This window comes from Aegilops tauschii, chromosome 5, assembly GCF_002575655.3.
Source record: "Aegilops tauschii subsp. strangulata cultivar AL8/78 chromosome 5, Aet v6.0, whole genome shotgun sequence".
NCBI classification, from domain to species: Eukaryota; Viridiplantae; Streptophyta; class Magnoliopsida; order Poales; family Poaceae; genus Aegilops; species Aegilops tauschii.
The window spans coordinates 233,227,773-233,239,966 of NC_053039.3; the positions used below are offsets into that span (position 1 = coordinate 233,227,773).

Sequence of the window (12,194 nt, forward strand, 5' to 3'; positions counted from 1 at the left end):
ACGCCCACTTAAGCAGACACGATGTTACAATTTGTGCACCCGCAGGTACACGTGATGCTACGCATTTATTTAAGCCAGACGGCGAACCCCTCCCGCCGCCTCTTCTCTGGTCGCCGTAGCCCGTCCCGCCCGGATGAGGATCCCCTGATGTGAACAATCCTACCATTCTATCACTAACATGTGGGACCCCCAAGCGTGGGTCCCACTAGTCAGCGAAGGAAAGGCAGGGTAAGGCAGTGATAGTCACGTCAGAGGATCCATGTCCCGCCCGGTAGCCATGGCCCGGCGGAAGGTAACAACATACGCCATACTCCCGCCGGAGCGGCTCTTTAATCTGGAAATTTTAGTGGTCATGCATGCATCTTTTTGTGCTAGCACTCCTATATAAGGGTTGACTGGTCGCTTCCCGCGGACATGCGCAGGCGGGGGAAGAGGAAGGAGAAGGGAAGCGGGCTGTGGAGTAACGTTTTTTTACCACAATTTCTTAGGAAACTGAGTGCAATAATTGAGTAGTTTTGCAAACTGCCAGTACTACACCTAAAACGGTTCAAAACCTATACCCCCTTGCCAGCGCGCGCTTCCCGCGTGAAACAGTCAGTGTCGCCCTGGAGCATCAGTGCCGCATTAATGCCCGGCTAGAGCGGAGGCGACCTCTCGCTGGCGCCGGCTTTGAAGCGCCGCTTCCCGGTGCACCGACTGCTCCGCGTCGAGGCTGGCCATAGGCCCTGTTTGGATCCATGGGTTAGAGTGAGTTTGAGCTAGTTGGGGCTCAAATAGCCCTAAAGTATCCAAGCATAAGGGTTTAAATTGGAGCAAGTTGCACCGAACCCACCAAAAAAATATATCCCACCCAAGAGGTGCTAACTGGAGATAGTTCTCATTGGGACCACTGAAAAATCACTTTTGTCTCTCCATCAGGTGCATTTATTGTCAATCTAACCCTGTCACCCAAACACCTCTTTGGCTATAGTTAGTTCAGGGTTAGTCATGAGTTAGTCTACCCTCTAGCTAAGTTAGAGTATCCAAACAGGGGTAGTATAAGACATGCAAGTTGCTCAAAGCATACAGTCAAATTCGTACGTGAAAGGATTTTTTTCTTTTTGAAAACGGAACGTGAAAGGAATTTTTTTTAGAATGCTCTTGGCATGTCGCTAACATGTGATGAGTTAACCGACCTCAATAGACGGCAAAAACGCCAGCCCGCCGCACTTTGAGAGAGACGAGGAGGGAGAAGCGATACGGGCTGCTGGATTACTAGAGATAGGTGTCGCAGGGAAGCCAAGAAATATGGTGATAGCGTGGGTTAGCCATGTACTAGTATGATGTAACTACAGTGGGCTGCCGTGTTTCTTACTCTTCCAGTCCACTTGGGAGATGATTGGTTGATTTTATATCGCTGAATAATATAAAATATTATGAGTGCAGACGCTCCACCCCGAGGTTCCTTGCTCCTTCTCGGGCGTCGGGAATCTATGTTCTTCCACTCTATTTTTTACGTGAGCCTTGTTCATCCTTTTGCCAACACGCGACACATCTAGCATCAAGGTGCACGTGTCATGCAATGATCGTTCCATCTATATGAAGAACACGTGGGACTGGAACTACGAGATAGACATGTACCCAGGAGTGGACGTGTGAACCTGTGTAATGTAGCGTAGTAAATGAATTAGAAAGGCACAAATAGTATGAACATGCGTGGCATATAGGCATTTGTCTCTTACTACCACTAAATATTGTACGTGCAATGCCCGGTGATGTTATGGAGTACGTGACTAAGTACTCTACTACTACTATATTAATTGGAGGCACATACTAGGTTTTATATTTGTTTACGTGTATGCCACGAGACCTTCCAACTAGACGTGTCTTTCTCTCCGGGTCGCACTTTGTATCGTTCATACCACTAGTACAGTAGTACTACTGCGTGTGGTCTCCGACCCAGAAGTGGAGACGCTCTACCATGCTGTTCATGTCCCACTCCTTTCGCTGACGTGTGCGACATCCAGCACGTGCCGTGTGTTTGGCACTCCTTCGTCGTAAGAGTTGAAACGCTAGCATTCATTAGAAATAAAAAATAAATATAAATCACCAGTGATACTATACCACGCGGTTTCCTGGCTCCTCGATATCGAAAAGAATACTTCCGCTCGCCGACATGTGGGAAGTCGACCATCCTGGTCCACTTGTCATGCCCGCAGAACTCCAAGGGAGAGTCACCCCGGTTGTCGCGCCGCAGTAATTACTAATGAGCCGTAAAATCACAGGCCCAACCTTACCCACTGTGAAGTTGCTCGGACGAAGGAACCATCATGACTTCGTTGAATTCCGCTTCTTGAAGAAAACTACTGTACTAGCAGTACTGCTAGCTACAGTAGTTACTCCAGCAGAGGCCTCCTTTGGTTCATAGGATAGGAATTTTATAGGAATATGAAAATCATAGGAAGTGAGATGACATGCATCTCAATTCCTATAGAGAAAGAGATGCCATTTGATGCATAGGATAGGAATTTTTCCATTGAGTCTAGGCTAATGTACTGGTAATTTGCTCTAAAAACTACAGTAGTAACTAGTAGTACTATTACATGCTTGTAATTTAAACAAACGTACGGGCGACATAGACACACACACTAACTACTAGTACTACTACTTCTCACATGCTGGCCAGACGCCGTCGTTCTCCTTCCCGGCTTTGTCGGTGACACCCCACCGTGCTTGGATCTCCGCCGACCTCTCCGCAGCAGCGCGTGCGTCCTCTTCTTTCTTGCGGCGGCGGGCCTCTCTTTTCTTGAGTGCTTTCTGACTTTTCTGCTCCCTCTGTGTGGCTTTGGCCGCCTCTTGCTCTATCGCCCATTCGGCCTTGGCAGCTTCAAATTCCGCCCACATAGGTGTGAGGTCACGAGCGGCGATGGACTCGGCACGGTGGGATGCCACCGCTTGCCTACCATTCTGTGTGCGGTCGTGGGCGGCGAGGAACTCGGCTCAGCGGGATGCCATCGCTTCCTTACTGGTTAGTGTGCGGTGCGGTGGCATGAACGACGCTTGGTGACAGCTCTGGGCTGGAGTGGTCGGACAACCGTAAAGTGCATTGGTTTGTCAAGAGCTCAAGGACAGAAGACGAAGGAAATTTGGATTCCCCTTCAATCCTAGTCATTTATTACCGAGTAAAATGCATTGGCGGTCATTGAACTTGTCTTGATAGCTCACTTTGATCATTGTATACGAGATATGGTGATTATACGGTCACTGGCTCAGCGTATAGCTCCGTATTTGTCTGGTTGACCAGTCAAACAGTCCGCATGCACCTCATCAGCTCGTGTTCTTTATCTATCTATCTATGCGGGCCTACATGTCAGTGGAGAAAGAAATAAAAACCAAAATTATGCGTATGTGACATTACTGTTTAGTCGTTTGCTGAAGGCCTCCGTGAACACCAAGCATGTATTCACCTGGCTCAACACCAACGGTCATACTCGTGACTCGGCGCTTTGCTCATGTATATCGTCCATCACAACGACAATCTATAAAATAGCCTAGCTAGAGAGGGTACTATGGTGTGGAGTATGTACTATCGTGAGCAACCGATCATAGTGCCACTGGACACGAGTGTGTGTCTGATTGATTCGTCCATTATTCGTAAGTTATGTATGGTTGTGTGGTGTCTAATGGTGTTCGTCGAATGCTAGCTGGCGACAAGAGCGGTTGCATGGACGCCTGGTTGTCAATACGTGTCGCATACGCTTCAAAGGCTCGTCATCCATGAGTTCACATTTTACCACCACGCCAGCGTCTGACCGCCCTGGCCTACCGAAACCCCTTCCATCGCTAGCACGCGCTTCCCGCCTGAAACGATCACCGTCTCTCCAGAACGTCAATGCCGCATTCACCGGCCTTAACTGCAGGTGCAGTTGGTGTGTCACTGACATGCGGGCCTGATGCCCGTTGGGCCCACATGTCAGTGAGACAATGCACCTGCAGTGAAGTCACTGAAGCAGCATCCGCATTCATGCCCGACGCGACCTCTCACTAGCGCCGGCATTGCAGCAGCGCGACGGCCGAGAGAGCACCACCCGCGCGGCATCCCGGTGCAAGCGACTGCTCCGCGTTAATGACACCATGGCCATCCTTCCGTCCGCCGCCAACATTAATGACACGCGGCTGCCGATGAACCTACTCCGGTGCCAGCCGTCCATCCGTCTGCCGCAGCTCATTGCCATTTGCCTGCTATATTAACTTGAGTCCCAGCTCCCAGCCATAGCCAAAGACCCACACTCATTCTCCTCCGGTCCCTTCCTTCTATTGGCACCACTCCAACCATGGACTCCGGGCACTCCAAAGCTATCTTGGACGTACTGTCGCAGGAGCAGACGAAGGACATCGGTGGCTCCGCTCCGGGCGCGCTCCAAAGCTCTCTTGGACGTACTCTCGCAGGAGCAGACAAAGGAGATCGCCGGCTCCCCCCGGCCGCCCTCCGCCGCCACGACCACGAAGCCGGCGCGCGTGCGCGGGCGCAGCCGACAGCGAGGAAGAGAAGTACACGGTAGGTCGCCACCGCTCTGGTCCCAGGAAGGCCACCGCTCCTCCACTCAGTCGACGCCAAGCTTGGTGGGATAAAAATCGGCGGCCGATTAGCCGCTTGACGGCGACGTGGAGGTGGAAATCTTCATAACCTTGTGCTCCGGAGGAGGAGGTTATCGAGGGGGATAAGGAGGAGGCAAAGGCAATGGCCGGCTTTCTCGGGTTCATGGCCGGACATGGTGGTCGGGGCCCGGCGATCGTTTAGATTAGGTCTATAGTAGGTTTTAGTACGGTTTATGCGAAATATGTAATGAATTTCGTCCAGTTTATAGGAAAAGTTCTCGAAATGTAATGAATTTCATCCGGTCAATTTGAAATTTGCTTTGTTTGCACGAATTTCGTCCGGTTAGTTCATATAGTTGTCGAAAGGTATGCGGGCAGCATTGGATGGCATCCATCAGTGTCCTCGGACAAATGCCGGTGTAAATTTGAGGGCCAACGCTGGAGATGCCCTAACTATCATGCTATAATCGCTAACAGTACTCCATTATTTCGCAGGGAACAGTTATCCCTCGATCAAAATCAGATCCGCCGTGTTTCGCACTCCTCCCACGTAAGAGTGTAGACTCTTGCTTACATAAAATGGAGCAAGTGGACGGCACTGTAGCACGTCATATCACTCAAACTAGCCCGCCTAACGCGTGGGAAAGCACCGCCCTCATCATTTTGTTCTAGATTTCTATCAATCAATCGCACGAAAATGTTACGCTTTGCAAGTTCAAAAGGAAAAGGCGGCACACTTACAACTCATACGCGTCTCGTTCACGTCGCACCCCCGACAGTCCGGCTCGCACGCCGCTCACCAGAGGGGACACACGTTGTCTTGCATTTTCACTGAAATGTGGGACTGCAATTGAATAAACCGTCGATAGCCGAAATCTAATCGCTCGGCGAGCGTCGGCTGAGAGGAGAGAGACGGGGGAGGGAGAAGAGATCGCCCGCCCGCCGTGCATGGACTCCAAGAAATGTGTGGTGATAATGTGAGGTGGGCCATGCGGGAGTCCGCACCGCTTCCAAGCCCGCTTCTTACCGCCCTGGCCCACCAGAACCCCCCCCCCCACCCCACCACCTCCCTGCGCGCGCTCCCCCCTCAGAGGCCAGCTGCCCGCATTCATAGCAAGTAGTACCAGTAAAATTCTGGGCTATAAAGGGCATGTACAATGGTTGATAAGATAGTCTTATCATAAGTCTTGCATGTAATTTAGAGATGACAAAAAACATGTGTACAATGGATCATCTCTTAGCCTTATCTTCAATAACTAGTTATTCCTAAAAACATGGTGAAACATATTGTGCTAAGAGATCATCTCTTGTCTTCTCGACAAGCCCGCTTATGTGGAGGACAGAGAGGCATTGACAAAGTCAAGGAGTGGGATATGCAGGAGCCCGTCTCTACACGTGCTCCTAGGTATAAAAAAACTAATTCTAAAAAAAGAGGCATACAAAACAATTGTGTCTAAAAAAAGAAAGGTAAAAAACATTTGAGAGGAAATAGATAGAGAGAAAGTGAGAAAAAGTTGTAACCTTATCGTCAACACTATGGTAGTATTACATGAGGAAGGAGGGAGTGGTGCACATGCCAAGTTCACTGGGCTGCTGTGTTTCACACTCCTCCGTCGTAACAGTGGAGACAATAGGTTTCATCAAAAATAAAAAATGAATACTCGTTGCTCGTCCACTATATCGGAAAGAATACTTTCATTCACCGACAAGTGGGACGTCGACCATCCTGGTCCACCTGCCATGCACAAAATTATCCTGGTCCACCTGCCATGCACAAAGTTAGTCGGACGAAGGAACCATCATGACTTCGTTGAATTCCGCTTCTTCATGAAAACTTACTCTACCCGCAGTACTGCTACCACACGCGGAGACTGGACGACACTGTACCACGTCATATCACTAAAACCCACTAGGCCAAACTAGCCCGCCTAGGATTTGTACTCCCTCCGTTTCAAAGTTAGTAGTACAAAGTTGACTCATCTCTTTTGGAATGGAGGGACGTCTCTATACTGCTATGATTTTGTGTTGTACGTCTCTGTACTTTTGCTACGATTTTCCTACCCTATGAACCAAATGAGGCCTGAATGTATCCGTGTCGACTATTGTCTGATCGATCGCTAAGCCTACAATTTTAGGAGCTTGGGCAATTGGCCGATCGACGACGGATCAGTATAAGCGTACCACGAGCTCATCAGCCCCAACATTTCTCTTCGGTGAGTGTTTTGCAAGTACTATAGCTCGCACAGTAGCTAGCCTACTAACACCAAGAATCATCAAATAAGCCCTGCTGATATGATAAACAGTTCAAACTTACATCTAAGCATGCCATATATTACATCAAAACTGGTGAGGATACATCTGTTTCCATAACTTGGAGAGGGTTCGCATGATTCACTATCAAACAAAAGTAGCAAGTACCGCCCACACAAGACAGTGCACTAGCCCTAAGATGGTTTGATAACACGCATCGTTCTGGTAATTAAACACAGGGCAATGCAAACTACCCTGAAGGATTAGCGCGACCAACTATTTCTTACCATCGATCTCTTGGGCAATGACCACAGCACGGATAGCGGCATGGGAATCGATCTCTGGGGCGATGTCCACGGGACTGACCGCGACATCGGAATCGATCTCTGGGGCGATGTCCACAGGATGGACAGCGGCATCGGAATCGATCTCCGGGGCAATGCCAATAGGACGGACCGCGACATCGAAAACAATCTCTGGGGTGTTGTCCACAGGACGGGCCGCGACATTGGAATCATCAAGGATGTTCACCGGCACCTGCACAACCCTAACATATTAGCAAGCACATTGTAAATAATCAAAAACCACAACTTTCGGTAATAAGCCATTATTTTTTACCTTGTGCAGCTCACCGGGGGATCCCATGCCTCCGGTGGCCATCTCCTCGTCCTCGATGGGGGCCATCACCTTGCCAGGGGAATACTGCTTCTCAACAGCGACTATATCCTCAAACTCGGCCTTGAGCCTCGCATAGGTGGCCATTAGAGTTTCTGGGGTAGGCACGGTGGGGCCCTTGCTGTTCTTCCAACTTTCTTTGAGGAGGTCATCTGCCAACGTCGTCAACTCTTTGGCCAGTGGCTGTCTCTTGGAGTTCCTCGTCTCCATGGGTTGGCCCGCCAACATGGTCAACTCGTTGGTCGGTGCTCGCTTCCTGGAGATCGCTGTCTCCACTGGGTTGTCCGCCGGCAACTCTTTGCCTAGTGCTCCAGGATCCATCAATGGACTGACAAACAAAAAGCAATTGAAAGGAAACCACAATCGCAATGAAAACGGGAAAAGAATAGGCTGTGAGAATCGGTCGGTGCTTCGCAAAAAGAAGATTCTTGGAATGAAAATATAGCAGCATCACTAATTCGCCCAACATTCCTTCGTCTGTACAGAAGAAATATGGCAGAAGTGAGTAGCCTGGAGTGAGGTTTTCTTCAAGAAAGCGGAGAAAGGGTGTGACACCCCCGATTCAATCATACACTAATCATACACGCAAACGTGTACGATCAAGATCAGGGACTCACGGGAAGATATCACAACACAACTCTAAAAATAAAATAAGTCATACAAGCAACATAGTACAAGCCAGGGGCCTCGAGGGCTCGAATACAAGTGCTTGATCATAGACGAGTCAGCGGAAGCAACAATATCTGAGTACAGACATAATTAAACAAGTTTGCCTTAAGAAGGCTAGCACAAACTGGGATACAGATCGAAAGAGGCGCAGGCCTCCTGCCTGGGATCCTCCTAAACTACTCTTGGTCGTCGTCAGCGGCGTGCACGTAGTAGTAGGCACCTCCGGTGTAGTAGGATTCATCATCGACGGTGGCGTCTGGCTCCTGGGCTCCAGCATCTGGTTGCGACAACCAAGAAGAAAGGAAAGGAGAAAAGGGGGAGAAAAGCAACCGTGAGTACTCATCCAAAGTACTCGCAAGCAAGGATCTACACTACATATGCATGGGTATCAGTGTAGAGGGGCAATATCGATGGACTGAACTGCAGACTGCCAGAATAAGAGGGGGATAGCTAGTCCTGTCGAAGACTACGCTTCTGGAAGCCTCCATCTTGCAACATGTAGAAGAGAGTGGATGGTAAATTCACCAAGTATCATCGCATAGCATAATCCTACCCGGCGATCCTCCCCTCGTCGCCCTGTGTGAGAGCGATCACCGGGTTATATATGGCACTTGGAAGGGTGTGTTTTATTAAGTATCCGGTTCTAGTTCTCATAAGGTCAAGGTACAACTCCGGGTCGCCTGTTACCGTGGACACGACTATTCGAATAGATCAACTTCCCTGCTATGGTGCAGCACATTACCCGACACGCTCGATCCCTCTGGCCGGGCACAATTTCCTGGGTCATGTCCGGCCTCGGGAGATCAACACGTCGCAGCCCTACCTAGGCTCAACAAAGAGGTCAGCACGCCGGTCTAAATCCTATGCGCGCAGGGGTCTGGGCCCATTGCCCATTGCACACCTGCATGTTGCGAACGCGGCTGGAAGCAGACCTAGCCCCCTTAATACAGGCGTGAGCTTACGGTCCAATCCGGCGCGCGCCGCTCAGTCGCTGACGTCAAAAAGAGCTTCGGCTGATACCACGACGCCGGTTGCCCATATCTTGTCCCACATGGCGGTTAGTGCGTATAAGGTCAACGACCCAACTCAGATCAAATACCAAGATCTCGTTAAGCGTGTTATTATGAAGTAACCGCGGATGCCGACCAGGGCCAGGCACACCTCTCTCCTAAGTGGTCTCAACCTGCCCTGTCGCTCCGCCACAAAGTAACAGTCGGGGGCCGTCGGGAACCCAGGCCCACCTTTACCGGGATGGAACCACCGGCCCCTTCAGCCCCCTTCTTCGAACAGTACCATAAGTAATGTAACAGTATAAAGTATATAGCATATGCCCGTGATCACCTCCCGAAGTGATCACGGTCCAGTAGTATAGCATGGCAGACGGACAAGAGTGTAGGGCCACTGATGGAATACTAGCATCCTATACTAAGCATTTAGGATTGCAGGTAAGGGTAACAACTGTAGCAACAATGACAGGCTATGCAGCAGAATAGGATTAACCGAAAGCAGTAGCATGCTACACTACTCTAATGCAAGCAGTAGAGAGAAGGAATAGGCGATATCTGGTGATTAGGGGGGGGGCTTTCCTGGTTGCTTTGGCAAGAAGGGGTCGTCAACAACATAGTCGATCGGGGCACCAGCAGCGGCGTCAGTCTCTTAGTCTACCGGAGAGAAGAGGGGGAAGAAACGATGAATACAATGCAAACAGATGCATATTGATGCATGACATGATAGGTAACGGTGCCAGGTGTGCCCTAACGCAGTAGGAGGTGATACCAGCGAAGGGGGAAAACATCCGGGAAAGTATTCCGGTGTTTCACGTTTTCGAAGAGACGAACCGGAGGGGGAAAGTTGCGTGTTTGCTATGCTAGGGATGTGTGGCAGACGAACGGGCTGCGTGTCCGGATTCGTCTCGTCGTTCTGAGCAAGTTTGATGTACAAAGTATTTGCATCCGAGCTATGGATTATTTTATATTAATTTATAAAGATTCAATCAATTTCTAAATTATTATTATTGAATTAATTCAAAAATAGCATTATTGCATCAGCATGATGTCAGCATGACATCAACAGAGGTGTTGACTGGGTTAAACTGACGTGTGGGTCCGCATGTCATAGGCTGTTAGCTAATTATCTAAGTTAATTAGTCTAGTTAACAGATTAGTTAATTTAATTAGCTATTTAGCATAATTAATCTTAATTAGTTTAATTAAGCAGAGTTAATTAACTATTAAATTAATTAATTAATTAATTAATACTATTTATTTTAATTCTTTTTCTTTTTCATTCTAATCAGTACATGGGTGTGGGTCCCGTCGGTCATTGGCACAAAGGGGGCCCAGCTGTCTGTGGCCCCTGGGGCCTAACGAGCGCGCGGGTACGGGCAAGGCCCGAACGGGCGCAGCGGGCGTTGCGGGCGCCCGACAGAGTGCTGCGGAGCGCCGGCAGCCGGAGCTGCACACGGGAGGAGCGGCCGTCGCGGCGAGAGGCGGCGCAGGAGGCGAGCACGCGCTGCGGGTGGATGGGCGCAGTGATGCGGCAGCCGGAGCAGGCGGCTGTGACTTGGAGGGAGCAATGGAGCAAGGGTGCGGGGTGCGGCCGTCGTGGGCGGCGTGGGGAGGCGGCGCACGGCGAGGACGAATCGGTCGCGGGAAGCACGACACAGAGGGCGCGCTGGGCGCGATGAACGCGTGCTCACCGCGGGCGTGCGTGTGGGCGGTCTAGCGTGCGGTGACCGTGAGCGATGCGTGAGGCAGAGAAGGGAGAGGCCCGGGGCCTCACCAGCGTTGTTGGGGAGAGGAGGCGCCGAGGCTTGATGGCGGCCGGCGGGGAAGAGGATGAGGACGCGAGGTCCGGCGAGGAGGTGGTCGTGCAGCGACGGGGCGGCGTGCATCGACAGCGTCCGACTGGGAGGGGGATGAGGACGAGCGACGGAGACGAGGAGGCGACACCGATGACTACAGGTGGCGGGGCGGCTCCGGCAAGGGTTCCGGGCAGCGGAGGTCAGCGACGGGGGCGATTGCCCTGATCCCGATCTGGATCGGGGAAGGGAGCAGAGGAGCGATGCGTGGGGGGTGAGTGTCGTGGACCGGGCTAGTGTTTCGGGGTCCAGGGGGTTATGGAGAGATGCGGTTGGGCCGGCCGGGCCGGCCGGTTCGGCAGCCAGCTGGGCCTGGCCAAGTGGGGGGGGGGGGGGGGGGGGGGCTCTCTCTTTTTCTTTTTTTGTTTCATTTCATTTCTTTTTTATTTATTTTTTCCTGTTTTATTTTAGTTACATTTTATTTTAGTTTTAGCACACTTAGCATCTAAATTAGTATCTCAACTAAGTCCATAGTCACAAAAGTCTAGTCCCCAAATAACTTAGTTTGACATTTTATTAACTATAAAAGGTATTTAAATAATCGTTTTTGCTACTGTTTTAATTAATATAGTGTACTTAAATACATTACAGAAGTGTGGTTCCTTCACCAATATTTAGTATGGAATATTTGCCACAACCCGAACATTTTTGTTTTATTGTTTGAAAACTTTTGTTGTTTGTTTTTATTTTAAATTTTGAACTGTAACCGAGGGGACGTGGCATCATTAGCGGAGGTTCACTGTAGCTTAACTATCCGGGCGTCATAATTCTCCTCCACCACAAGAAATCTCGTCCCGAGATTTAAGAGGGGGAGTATGGGGGACAGGTCTGGTTACGAGATTCTAACGAATCTTCTCGGTCTTGGTTGCTCTTCTCGAAGAGGTCGATCCATTACATTGATGTCTTCATTTCGCTTCTTCAGGTCATCGTGATGAAGTCGACATCCTTTCTTCGGGAACTCCATCGTACTTACGAAAGAATAAAGAATGGGTATTCCAGAAGAACGGACCTCTGCAAGGTTGACTATCTGGTCGATAACATCGGGGAAGGTGGCGGAAAGTAACTCTCAAGTTGAAACTTAAGAAAATATTGAGAGCAAAGTAAGGAGGTATCATGGGAAGTTTCAAGCAGGTAGGCAATCGTTCGTTTCCTGAAACAAGGT

The 12,194-nt window shown here is 50.0% G+C and overlaps 1 long non-coding RNA gene across 1 annotated transcript; it reads right to left on the reverse strand.

Annotated features, from left to right (window-relative positions):
- Positions 1-8,127: 8,127 nt before the first annotated feature.
- Positions 8,128-11,235, reverse strand: LOC141022355 (uncharacterized). Its single transcript, XR_012183643.1, has 2 exons — positions 10,954-11,235; positions 8,128-8,449 (listed from the first exon to the last, which is right to left on the reverse strand). It is a non-coding gene; the product is annotated as an uncharacterized lncRNA (long non-coding RNA).
- Positions 11,236-12,194: the final 959 nt, after the last annotated feature.